Here is a 12,238-nt window from a genome sequence, read left to right on the forward strand (position 1 = left end):
TCCTCTTTCACTATTCATGCCGTCTCAAGAGCAAGGAAGGATTCGGATTCCAGAAGGCTGAAGGAAATGAAGACAGCTAGAGATTTTTCTCTCCAGCTGCTGTGTGTGTGCCCACCTTCCCAGGAAACCAATGGTTTCAATGGTTGTAAGTCCTTCTTCTCTCAGGAATGAAGAAGAAGGAGAGTAGCATTAAGTCTGTAGGTACAATTTAAATTATGTAATATAAACACATTCTCTACCTTCATCCATTATTTCTCAAGCAAACCAACTGGGCTGAGTAGTCTGTTCCGTGTAGCCCAGTGTTCTACAGGATTATGACCTGAACATCTCAGAGTTCCTCATTATTCTTAAGGGCACATTTGAATAGACATATTCTCATAGATATAATATGAATATATATTCATATCTATATGAAGATATAGGAAATGAATGTGTAATTTACAATTACATTTTATATAAAATAAAATTTATATATATAAAATCTGACCTTACCACTGTACCCATCAGTCTCTGCATAAATGTTACTGTCTTGAAGTAATCCATGCCACCCTTTCTAAATAAGGACTTCCCTGAAACTTAAGTTTTTTCCCTTTTTAAACTTTACACTTAAATTTAAACTTTAGTATCTACTGCTTTGAATTTTCAGGCCTTAGTTGTTTGTCAGTTCTACCTCCTAAATATATCTCAAAACTGCCCAGTTTTCTCCATCTCCACTGTCACAAGCTATCATCTCTGTGAGGACTAGTGAAATAGCTTCTTAATTCTACTCCCTCCCTGCAATACCTTTCCTACCCATTTGTTAGAATAATCTTTTTTAAAAAGAATCATGTCACTTTTTTGCTTATAATCTTTTAATACTTCCCACAGCCCATAAGGTAAAGACCAGAATCCTTAGTGTGGCCAACAAGCCCCTCATGATCTGGTCCCTGCCAGCTCACCAGCTTCCTCCTGGGCACTGTTTGCATTTCAGCCACATTCTTTCAGTTTCTGAGAGGAGTTATCTTTTCCCTTCCCCAGGGCCTTTGCACATGCTGTTTCAACTTCCTGGGATGCTCTCTGCTACTGCACTTTCCCCCACCCCACACACTTCTTTTGCCCAGTTATTTTCTGCTTACCCCTCAGAGTTCAGCTCAATCAGCACACCCTCAAGGAAGACTTTCTCCCTCTTTGGATGAAGTTAGGTGCTGTGTCATATTCTCTCTTAGCAATTCATTTTCTTCCTTTTTTGTATTTAACGTAACTATAATTAAATAATTATGTTATTAGTTGTTTAATATTTATCAATCCCAATAGAATATAAGTTCTGTAAGAGCTATTTTACCCATCACTGTCACCATATTGGCAGGAATAAATATCTGTTGAGTGGATAAATAAGAATAATTTAAAAAATCAAAGGTGTGTGTTACAAAAGGGAAAATTTAATCCTGAAAATGAGTTCACATTTTTTAAGTGAACATAATATAAATAGAGACTGAGAAACAGAACTAGACACTGCCCTAAATTAAAACACATGCACACAGACACGTACACTTGCACACATGTTCTGTATCTCTCACAAAAAAAAGGATGAAGGGAAAACATTTGCAGGTCCAATGAGAGAAATCTTTCTAGGAAAGAAGCAGAAAATATCTTAGGTCAGATGACTGAGTAGCTGAGGGCCTGGTCACCAACCAACTGAGAGAGACAACAGCCTCATACTAGCCAGGTACACTGGGGCTCCCCTCCTCTGGGGGCCCTCCATTATGCTTCTCAGGGACAAGAGGAGAGGGACTGTGAACTTGGCTGACACTGAAGGGCCAGAGAGGCAGAAAAGCCATCCTGGGACATACCAGGTTTCTGGGACCAGGGGAACCTGAGGTTCTCTCCAGATTAAACACAAAGGTGGGGAAGCTGAGACTCAACCAAAGGCCTAGGATTCTGCCCCAGAACAGCACTGTGCTGTGGAGGAGGCGGACAAGGGCATCAGACAAAAGCAACATGCGGGGTCTTTGGTGGCTATCAGTGCCCAGGGGTAGTGTAAGGGGAGAGTATGAACACCCCTCCCTCAGCCATCACTATATATAAGCTATCGCTAGTTATTTATTGACTGTCTATAGGATATTAGGGATTATACAGTAGAAAAGTATATAGATAATTATTTTTTTAATAAATTTATTTATTTTATTTATTTATTTTTGGCTGTGTTGGTTCTTCATTGCTGTGCGCGGGCTTTCTCTAGTTGTGGCGAGCGGGGGCTACTCTTCAGTGTGGTGTGTGGACTTCTCATTGCGGTGGTGCCTAGAGCATGGGCTCTAGGCGCGCGGGCTTCAGTATTTGTGGCATGTGCGCTCAGTAGTTGTGGCTCGTGGGCTCTAGAGCACAGGCTCAGTAGTTGCGACACACGGGCTTAGTTGCTCCGCGGCATGTGGGATCTTCCCAGACCAGGGCTCGAATCCGTGTCCCCTGCATTGGCAGGTGGATTCTTAACCACTGTGCCACCAGGGAAGCCCCTAGATAATTATTTATTCGGAATTCACATTTAAGGAAAATACCAACTGTCTATCTTTTTATGGTGCTTGAAGCTATCTCTTTAAACCTATGATAGAAGTGGGGTCATCAGGTTGGGCAGATTTGTAACTTAACTTTTGGTTAACAGTGAATGCTCATCCTGATTGTGCTAAAAGCTGAACTACTATGCAAAAGAAAAGATTGTTTATAGTGAAGATTCTTGACCAGAGATAGGTGTTCATAGTAATATGATGTAGGGCTTGAGAACTTATTGTTTACAAGTTAATAATTAAAGGATGTACACAACCGCTGATTTACAGCAGAGTATCCCATGTTCCTCTCTATGGACCATCTTATGCATTTCTGCAAGTGGGCCATGGAGCTGGTGAGAGCTGGAGAGCCCTCTCTAGTGGCTCAATGCAGGAAGATGAAGGAGAGGAAGGAAAGAGGACTAGTTTTGGGGGAAACCACAAGATGCCCTGTGGGGGTATTGCAAAATACTTGGGAAGAATCTGGGTGGGGCTGGACTTTGGAGAGAATAGGTACAGGAAAAGGGGGAGGGTTAGATCAAGAAATATATTGCTCTGCATCATGTAGAGTTTTGTTTTATTTTTATTTTCCATTTTTTGCTTTAAACAGATGTGACCTGAAAAAGACAAGCTAGCTAAATTAATTTTCCCCAGTGAGTCTGGATAGGCACATAGGCACTCTATGCATTTTTATTGACTTGAAATTAATAGAACGGTGGAAATAGTTTCTGTCTAGAATGTTGAAGAATATATTCTAGATCGTAGTTCCTGTTAATCGAACTACATATTACCCATTATGCTACCTGCTTCACATTTAATCCTGTAACTAACCGCAGGTGAATGTTTTTGAGTTCACTGTTTTACAGGAAGGATACCAAGGTCAAGTCACTTGTCTAAGTCACATCCAGTAAGTGGCCAAGCCAAGAGTCAAACCAAGAAAAGCCTGATTCCACAGCCTACGTCCCACTTTCCCATGCTGCTCTGCCTTTCTGCATTCCTGAGTAATCAGAACCAAGATAATTTTCCCGAGTTATATTAATCAGATTTCCTGTGGAATTATTACTTATATGTCTCTGCTAATGTGTGAACTCCCAGGGTGGAGACAGCTGTCTAATCATCTTTTTGTCCCTATTGCTTAGTACGATGACTAGTACATAATAATAATAGCATTCATGGAATATTAGGTGTTAAATGTGCTTTATGTATATTATCTTAATCCTCACAACTTTATAAGCAAGACACTGTTATTATCTTCATTTTATAGAGGAAGAAATGGAGGCACAAAGAGATGAAGTAGTTTGCCCAAGATGTCAAGAGTCTTTTAGTGCTCATTTTCCCCGGTGTCATCTTTCTAGGCATGTGGGAGGATCATTTTCCTACCCTCTTGCAGTTAGATGGCCTTGTGACTAAGAAGGGTCAATAAGCTACGAATAGAGTTGATATGCATCACTTCTGTGCTATGGATGACTTCCCTGCTAAAGCATTTAATTGCTGGTATGAGACCCTCCGGTGCTCAAAAAGCTGAAGTGCGTACACAGCTGCAAGACCCCATAGTCCCCATCACTCTGGATCTCTGAGTGGTTATGTGAGTACAGCTCCCTCTCCCTAACAGTGGAAATGTAGTATGAGTGAGAAATAAACCCTGATGATTTAAGTCACTGAGATTTTGGTTTCGATCTGTTACCATTTGCTGTAGACTGATATTGGTAGCCCCCCACCTCCCCGATTCATATATTGAAACTTAATCCCCAATGTGATGGTATTTGAAGGTAGGGCCTTTAGGAGGTGATTAGGTCATGAGGGCAAAACCCTCATGAATAGCATTAGTGCCCTTAGAAAAGAGACCCCAGTGAGCTCTCTCACCCCTTCTGCCATGTGAGGATGCTGCAAGAAGATAGATGTCTATGAACTAGGAGGCAGGCTCTCACCTGACACTGAATCTGCCAGTGCCTTGATCTTGGACTTCCCAGCCTCCAGAGCTGTGAGAGAGAAGTTTTTGTTTATAAGCCACCCAGTCTATGGTACTTTTGTTATAGCAGCCCAAACAGACTCAAACATCATAACAAACCTACCTTATCTTGACTAATACACAGGATTAGAACTCTAGCAGGTGATGGAGTGAAGATTTAAACCAGCGGTTCCCAGCCTTTTGGGCACCAGGGACCAGTTTCATGGAAGACAATTTTTCCACGGCTGGGGCTTGGGGTCTGGTTCAGGCGGTAATGTGAGCGATGGAGAGCGGCAGATGAATCTTGCTTTCTCGTTGCTCACCTCCTGCTGTGCGGCCCTGTTCCTAACAGGCCGCGGACCAATACTGGTCCTCGGCCCGGGGGTTGGGGACCCCTGATTTAAACCCAGGCAGTCTGGCTCTGAAGCCCATGCCTTAAATCACTACTCTATAAGTGATTAGTACATGTTAATTGACTAAATGAATGAATAAATCATAAGAGAACTTTGTTATTCACTCATGCTTAGTGAACAGGATCCAGCTTTTGTGGAGTATGATTGCTTTCCTATTTCTAAGAATACCGTCTCAGTTTCATCTTGAAACACTGGACAGTTTTGATATTTATAGTGAGATGAATATATCTAATCACCACAACATTCATCTTGACCTTGTCTTTTGAAAGTATTTAGCTAAATTAGAGCTTTCAGAGCTCATTAAAACCAAAACATATGGTTGTTTCTATTTAGTCGTTCTGACTGTGTATTTAAAATAACAGTACTCCTATCAATCAAATGAAACTTTAATCACAATTGGAATCTTCAATAACTAACAAAAGTCACAGTCAATTTGGTAATAAAAGACAGTTCTCCACAGAAGATACCCATAGATGCTTTCAAATTATTTTTTAAATTGTAAACGATAAAAAAAGAACGTCTAGCAACATTTCAGAAAATAAAATTAGGCAAAAGTGACTCATATTTCAATTACCTATTACTATTCTCATTTTTACATTACCTTTATAGTTTTTAAAATATCATTGTAATCAGAGTATGTCTTATTTAAATTTTTTACTTAATATTACATCATAAATATTTTTCAAAATTTCCTGAAACAAGAGTTCATAGTTATGTAGTCAAAGCACCATAATTTAATTCACCAGTCTCCTATTTTTGAACATCTATGTAGATTCCCTGCTTTTTTTTTTGAATTTATTAAAAACAGACTGACACGAATAGACTTACCATATAGTTTGTTACAGAAAACCTATAACTTTACCTCATGACATTGAGGAAGAGTCAAATTTATTTATTTATCAATTATTATTATTTTGCAGTTTATAGGACAGACAAAAATACCTAATTCGATCCTGCTGTCTTCTACATTGACAAGTCATGGAAGGAGATACAGAGCCAGGATCAGACCCAGTTTTCCAGACACCTGATTGCATGCTGTGTTCTCATGTCTTAAGGGTGACAGTATGGGTTATGCCAAAGTGTGTATTAGTTAGCTTGGGCTGCCATAACAAAAGTACCATAGACTGGGTGGCTCAAATTACAGAAATATATTTTTTCATAGTTCTGGAGGCTGGAAGTATGAGATCAGGGTGCCAGAATGGTCAGGTTCTGGTAAGAACTCTCTTCCTGGCGTGCAGACAGCTGCCTTCTTGCTGTGCCCTACGTGGTGGAGAGAGAGAGAGGGGGAAGTCTCTCTCTTTCTTTTCTTATAAGGCCATAGTCCTTTGGGATTAGACCCCACCCTTATTACATCATTTAACCTTAACTACCTTTTCCAGACTCTACCCAGATAGAGTCACATTGGAGGTTAGGGCTTCAGAATATTAATTTGCAGGGAAGTACACAATTCAGTTCATAGCAAAGTGTCACTAAGGCAGTACAGTTTAATGGTCAAAGAGAATGGGACATGATTCACGTTTCACAGGTTTCTAAAATTTAATTTTCTCCTTTCTGATGACAGTTCCTCAGGTTATCTAGTTTCCCTCTGGACCTTAGTACCAGAGAGTCTCGATCCCTGACCCCATCTCAATAGCTGAAGTGGCCCCTGTTACTGGAATAGTCGCAGTCTGCCCTTTTTTTTCCTTGATCGTTCTCCTCATTACTCAATTTGTCTCTTTTTGTTTGCCAGTTCATACTTCTTTTCCGGGAAGATATAAAGTATAAACTAAAGAAATAGACAATGATTCCCGTCACTAGCTTTTGGCTTCCTTTTTTACATACCATCAGTTTATAGTGGTACTATTTGTATTTTTCCACTGGAACATATTATACTTAATAACAAGGAAACAGTGACTGAACAATGTTACCTTCCTATAGGAGCTTAATATTTTCCCCATATAATATATATTACTCTGCGTCTGAGGATTTTTATCTTTTCTGTCATTTAAGTAACCTTAAGAACTGACTGTTTTATCGAAGTTAAGACATTATATCCTTTGAGTAAGAAACCAACATGAATGTAATCAATTTGCCAAAAGAGAGTGTTGAACTAAATTAAGTTGTAAAGTCCTGAATATACCAGATTATAATGAAAATATCTCCTTAACCGTGACTGCAGTGGTTAAAATTTAATGCAACATTAACAGTGAAGTATGGCTCTTCTAATGGTCGCTGCTCCCGCTTTGTGAAAGCTAAGGTTGGATTTATGCTACCAACAGCAATCTATATGCATGGAAACATGCAGCTTAGGTTTTAAATATCCCCAGCACATAAAAAGGCCATTTGCTCTGTTTCATGTTTTCATGTATTTATTAGTTTGTAATAATAACCATGACCTCCAGAGGCTGGACATTTTCTGGGAGCTAATGATCTGTCAGGGTTAGAGGCTCACAGCTTCATGCTGAGACCATTAATCAGCCTACCAGCCCTTAACTTTCGGGCAACACCCTCTTCCATCAGTCATTGTGACTCAGGTCCTGCAAGCCAGAGCATGGGGTTTGGAAAGCCTACCCTGTTGGCTGGCTTTGCTGAATACCACGGCCCACTGCTCTCCTACCAATGTAAATCAGTGTCAGGAACTTCATACCGCAGAGGCCATATGTTCTATGATTGTCACTCTTCAAAGGCCTTGATCCTGTATCACAAAAGATCAGAATGTGGGACCCATCATCATTAACTCCCTCCTCAAGCCATTGGTCAAGCAGTATTAAAAACATTTCAAACTGTTTCATATAATTAAACCCTATTAAACAAATGTTTTAAATAATTTTAAAACCATGATGGATTTTGTAAACAGGAAAATCACAAATGAGCCAAATAGTCCATTGTTTTTCTTACAACTCTATTACGATGAGCTGAACTCTAGGGCGGGTTATCTGTTGATAGCACACCAAGTTCCTACATCTCTCTTTCTGGAAGGTCTCAGAACACTAAAGCTGAGAAAACCAGGGCACTTTTCCTCTTGAGGCTGCTCCGCCTAATTCCAGCTCAACCCTCACGGGCCTCTTTAGAGAGTTCATCTTTCATGACGTCCCTGTGGCCTGTTGGCCACATCTTCCCTCTGGACACTGCTGTTCTTTCATTCAACAAGAATTCATTCGGCACCTACAAGACACCAGTCACTAGTCTTTCCATTTGGCTTCTGGGCCATCTTTCAGCTTTTTTTTTAATTAATTAATTAATTAATTTATTTATTTATGGCTGTGTTGGGTCTTCGTTTCTGTGCGAGGGCTTTCTCTAGTTGCGGCGAGCGGGGACCACTCTTCATCACGGTGCGTGGGCCTCTCACTGTCGCGGCCTCTCTTGTTGCGGAGCACAGGCTCCAGACGCGCAGGCTCAGTAGTTGTGGCTCACGGGCCCAGTTGCTCCCTGGCATGTGGGATCTTCCTAGACCAGGGCTCGAACCCGTGTCCCCTGCATTGACAGGTGGATTCTCAACCACTACGCCACCAGGAAAGCCCCATCTTTCAGCTTTTTGATGGCTCCTCTTTTCTTTCCCTGTTTCCTCTCTGTCTTTTCATCCTTGGTTTTGTCCAGGATTCTTGTTTGTCCTTCTTCTTCCCTCTTGATTTTCCTTTTTTCTTTTTTGGCAGTGTTTTGAGGTACACTTAACATACCACAAGAATCACCCATTTTAAGTGTACAGTTTGATGAGTTTGGGTAAATGTACACAGTTGTGCAACCACCATCACCATAAAGTTTTGGAACAGTTCCATCACTCCACAAAGTTCCTTCCTGCCCTATCTCTAGTTCCAAAACCACTCATCCGCTTATTGTTGCTATTGTTTTGCCTTTTCTAGAATTTCTTAAAATTGGAATTATTGAATATGTTCTCTTTTGGGTCTGGTTTCTTTCACTTGGCATGATGTTTTGGAGATTCATCCACATTACTGAGTGTATTAGTAGTTTATCCCTTTTTTTTTTTTTTTTTTTTTTTTTTTTTTAAATTTATTTATTTTATTTATTTATTTTTGGCTGTGTTGGGTCTTCGTTGCTGTGTGCGGGCTTTCTCTAGTTGCGGCGAGCGGGGGCTACTCTTCATTGCGGTGCGCAGGCTTCTCATTGCGGTGGCTTCTCTTATTGTGGAGCACGGGCTCTAGGCGCATGGGCTTCAGTAGTTGTGGCACTTGGGCTCAGTAGTTGTGGCTCACAGGCTCTAGAGCGCAGGCTCAGTAGTTGTGGCGCACGAGCTTAGTTGCTCTGCGGCATGTGGGATCTTCCCGGACCAGGGCTCGAACCCGTGTCCCCTGCATTGGCAGGCGGATTCTTAACCACTGCGCCACCAGGGAAGCCCAGTTTATCCCTTTTTATTGCTCAGTAGTATTCCATTGTATGGATTTACTACTTTCTGTTTTATCCATAGATCTCTTTTTTTTTTTAATTGAGGTATAGTTGTTTTACAATGTTGTGTTAGTTTCTACTATACAGTGAAGTGGAGTTCCCTGTGCTATACAGCATGTTCTCATTAGTTATCTATTTCATACGTATTAGTGTATATATGTTAATCCCAATCTCCCAATTCATCCCACCCCTCCTTGGTGTCCATACATTTGTTCTCTACATCTGTGTCTCTGTTTCTGCCTTGCAAACCAGTTCATCTGTACCATTTTTTCTAGATTCCACGTATATGTGTTAATATACAATATTTGCTTTTCTCTTTCTGACTTCACTCTGTATGACAGTCTCTAAGTCCATACACATCTCTACAAATGACCCAATTTCGTTCCTTTTTATGCCTGAGTAATATTCCATTGTGTATATGTACAAGATCTTTATCCATTCGTTTGTCGATGGGCATTTAGGTTGCTTCCATGACCTGGCTATTGTAAATAGTGCGGCAATGAACATTGGGGTGCATGTGTCTTTTTGAATTATGGTTTTCTCTGGGTATATGCCCAGTGGTGGGATTGCTGGGTCATATGGTAATTCTATTTTTAGTTTTTTAACGAACCTTCATACTGTTCTCCATAGTGGCTGTATCAATTTACATTCCCACCAACAGTGCAAGAGGGTTCCCTTTTCTCCACACCCTTTCCAGCATTAACTGTTCATAGATTTTTTGATGATGGCCATTCTAACTGGTGTGAGGTGATACCTCATTGTAGTTCTGATTTGCATTTCTCTAATAATTAGTGATGTTGAGCACCTTTTCATGTGCCTCTTGGCCATCTATATATCCATAGGCCTTAAACTTTTAACCCATGCTGTTCCTCAGTCTCCCAATTTGTAAAGTGGGTACAATAATGGTAACTTACTTAGAACAGAGTCTGTCACATATTAAGCTAAGTTCTCTGTTAGCTCATATTATTATATTTAATTATCTACTCATGGGTGGTACAAGTGTTTTACCATAAGGGGCTCAAACCAAGAACTTCCAGGGCAGAGTTTGACTTCCTGTTTGTCAGTATAGTACCAATGGTGGGGCTCTCTACACCTTCCTGTTGGGGCTGGAGGCAGAAGGGGAGGCCAGGGAGTATCTGGGGAGTGTGGGGCAGCTCTGGGAGAGGGGAGTACTGCAGGCTGGGGGGAGGAAGGATGGGGCGGGAATGGGTGGAAGAGCAGGACAGCAGGGTGCGTAGGGGAATTGGGAGGGCCGCTTGGGGTCAGAGGGTGGGGCCTGGGGTGGGCACGGCAGGGGGCCTTTGGCCCCAGGTGCTTTGGCTCAGCCTCTTCCCCTTACCCAGGGTGGAGTCAGATCCCCAGGGTCATTCCCAACCTAGTGAGCTCCTTTCTTCCTGGAAAGGCCGGCAGGGTAAGTGAGAGAGGGGCGTGGCCGCAGGTTGTAGGACCCAACTTTACCCCTCCGCCTCTTTTCCCTGGTTTTAGGGCTAGGGAGCCCAGGCCTTTGGATGGTCCTGATGAGCAGAAAATCGAAGACAACCAAGTTCTGTGCTACGATTCCTCGCCCTCTGAGGAAGACGTGGGAGACCAGTGCTCTGTCACAGCTTTTTGATACACAGCAAAGAAGGGAAATATCTTCTACACTAAGTGTGGTGGGCATTTAGTTTTTAGGAAACGTCTTTATTAAAATATTAAGAGGAAGAGATAGGGTCACATCCACTCCTAGGTCACTTCTTCAAATACACAGAAAGTATTTAGATTTCAAAAACACCCTTCAGTGGGAGGGGTGCTGAGTTGGGAATCAGGGTAGTCCATACTCTCATAACTAGGGTCCTTCTGTTACCTCAAATGAGTCAGTTAACTTTCTGGGCTTCCCTCATTGTGTCAACTGTAGAATGGATGATCTCCAAGACTTTTCAGTCCTGTGATTCTATAAAAGGCAGCCTGGTAGAGCTGAGTAGCCTCAGTTTGTACATCCGTAATCACATGGGATGGCTGCAAATGTCCCATCCCTTCGGCAGTGAACAGTTGCTGTGACAAAGAGAGCTGGAGGTGCTCAAGGTGCCGTGGCAAGAAGCCCCCTGCGCTCAGGAGCTCCCATCGGCAGGGACTGGAGACCCCGCCTTTCCTTCCTGACCTCAGGGTCCGGGAGAATGGATACTAGATGTGTGGCGTCCTGGGATCTGAGCAGAAGAAAGAGGAGGCTGTGTTTTGAGAAGCAGGGAAGGCTCTCAGACTGCGATGAGGGGACAGAGGGTGCAAGAGCCAGGCTGGTGTGGTAGTGGGACCAGTGATGCAAGCGTATGACATATTTCTGCGGTTCCAGGGAACAGACATCAACAGCTGTTTGGAGGTCAGGTCAAGCACCTATCCCCAGCCAGGTGTTCTAACATGGATGACTAATACAAGCCCACCTTATCAAAAAGCCCTGTGTAATTGTGATTTGCCTGAAGGGAAGGGGACAAGGGGCGGGACATAATATGTGGACTCTTTCAGGGCTGGATCTTATTCATTTGTTTCTCCAAAAGTCCCTAGTAGAGAGCTTTGCACATAGTTGATTCTCATTTGTATTTTTAAATTTAATTCCAGAATCACAGAATAAAAAGCATGGTGAACTCTTCCCCACCTTCCTCACAAACACCCCTCTCCAAACAAACAAACAAACACCCAAAACAAAACAAAAAAACAACCAAACTCTGATAAAAACAACAGAAACCCTTCTTTTGTTCATATGAACCTTGGCGACTGTAGTTCTTTTAACATAACAAAGGCTCTCATTCCTTTTTTAGGCCATTCCTGCAATACTGAGTTCCATTCTGGGCAACACTTTTGAAGAGGGATTTTATTGAGAGCTGCAACATGTCCAAGAGAGAATGATGATTAGAAGCAAGATGATTAGAAGCCTATAAATCATGCCCTATGAGGAGCACTTGGGCATATGCGAACTGCAGGGACATAGCACTCAGTGGGGAGGTGGCAGC

This window comes from Balaenoptera acutorostrata, chromosome 9 (genome assembly GCF_949987535.1).
Source record: "Balaenoptera acutorostrata chromosome 9, mBalAcu1.1, whole genome shotgun sequence".
NCBI classification, from domain to species: Eukaryota; Metazoa; Chordata; class Mammalia; order Artiodactyla; family Balaenopteridae; genus Balaenoptera; species Balaenoptera acutorostrata.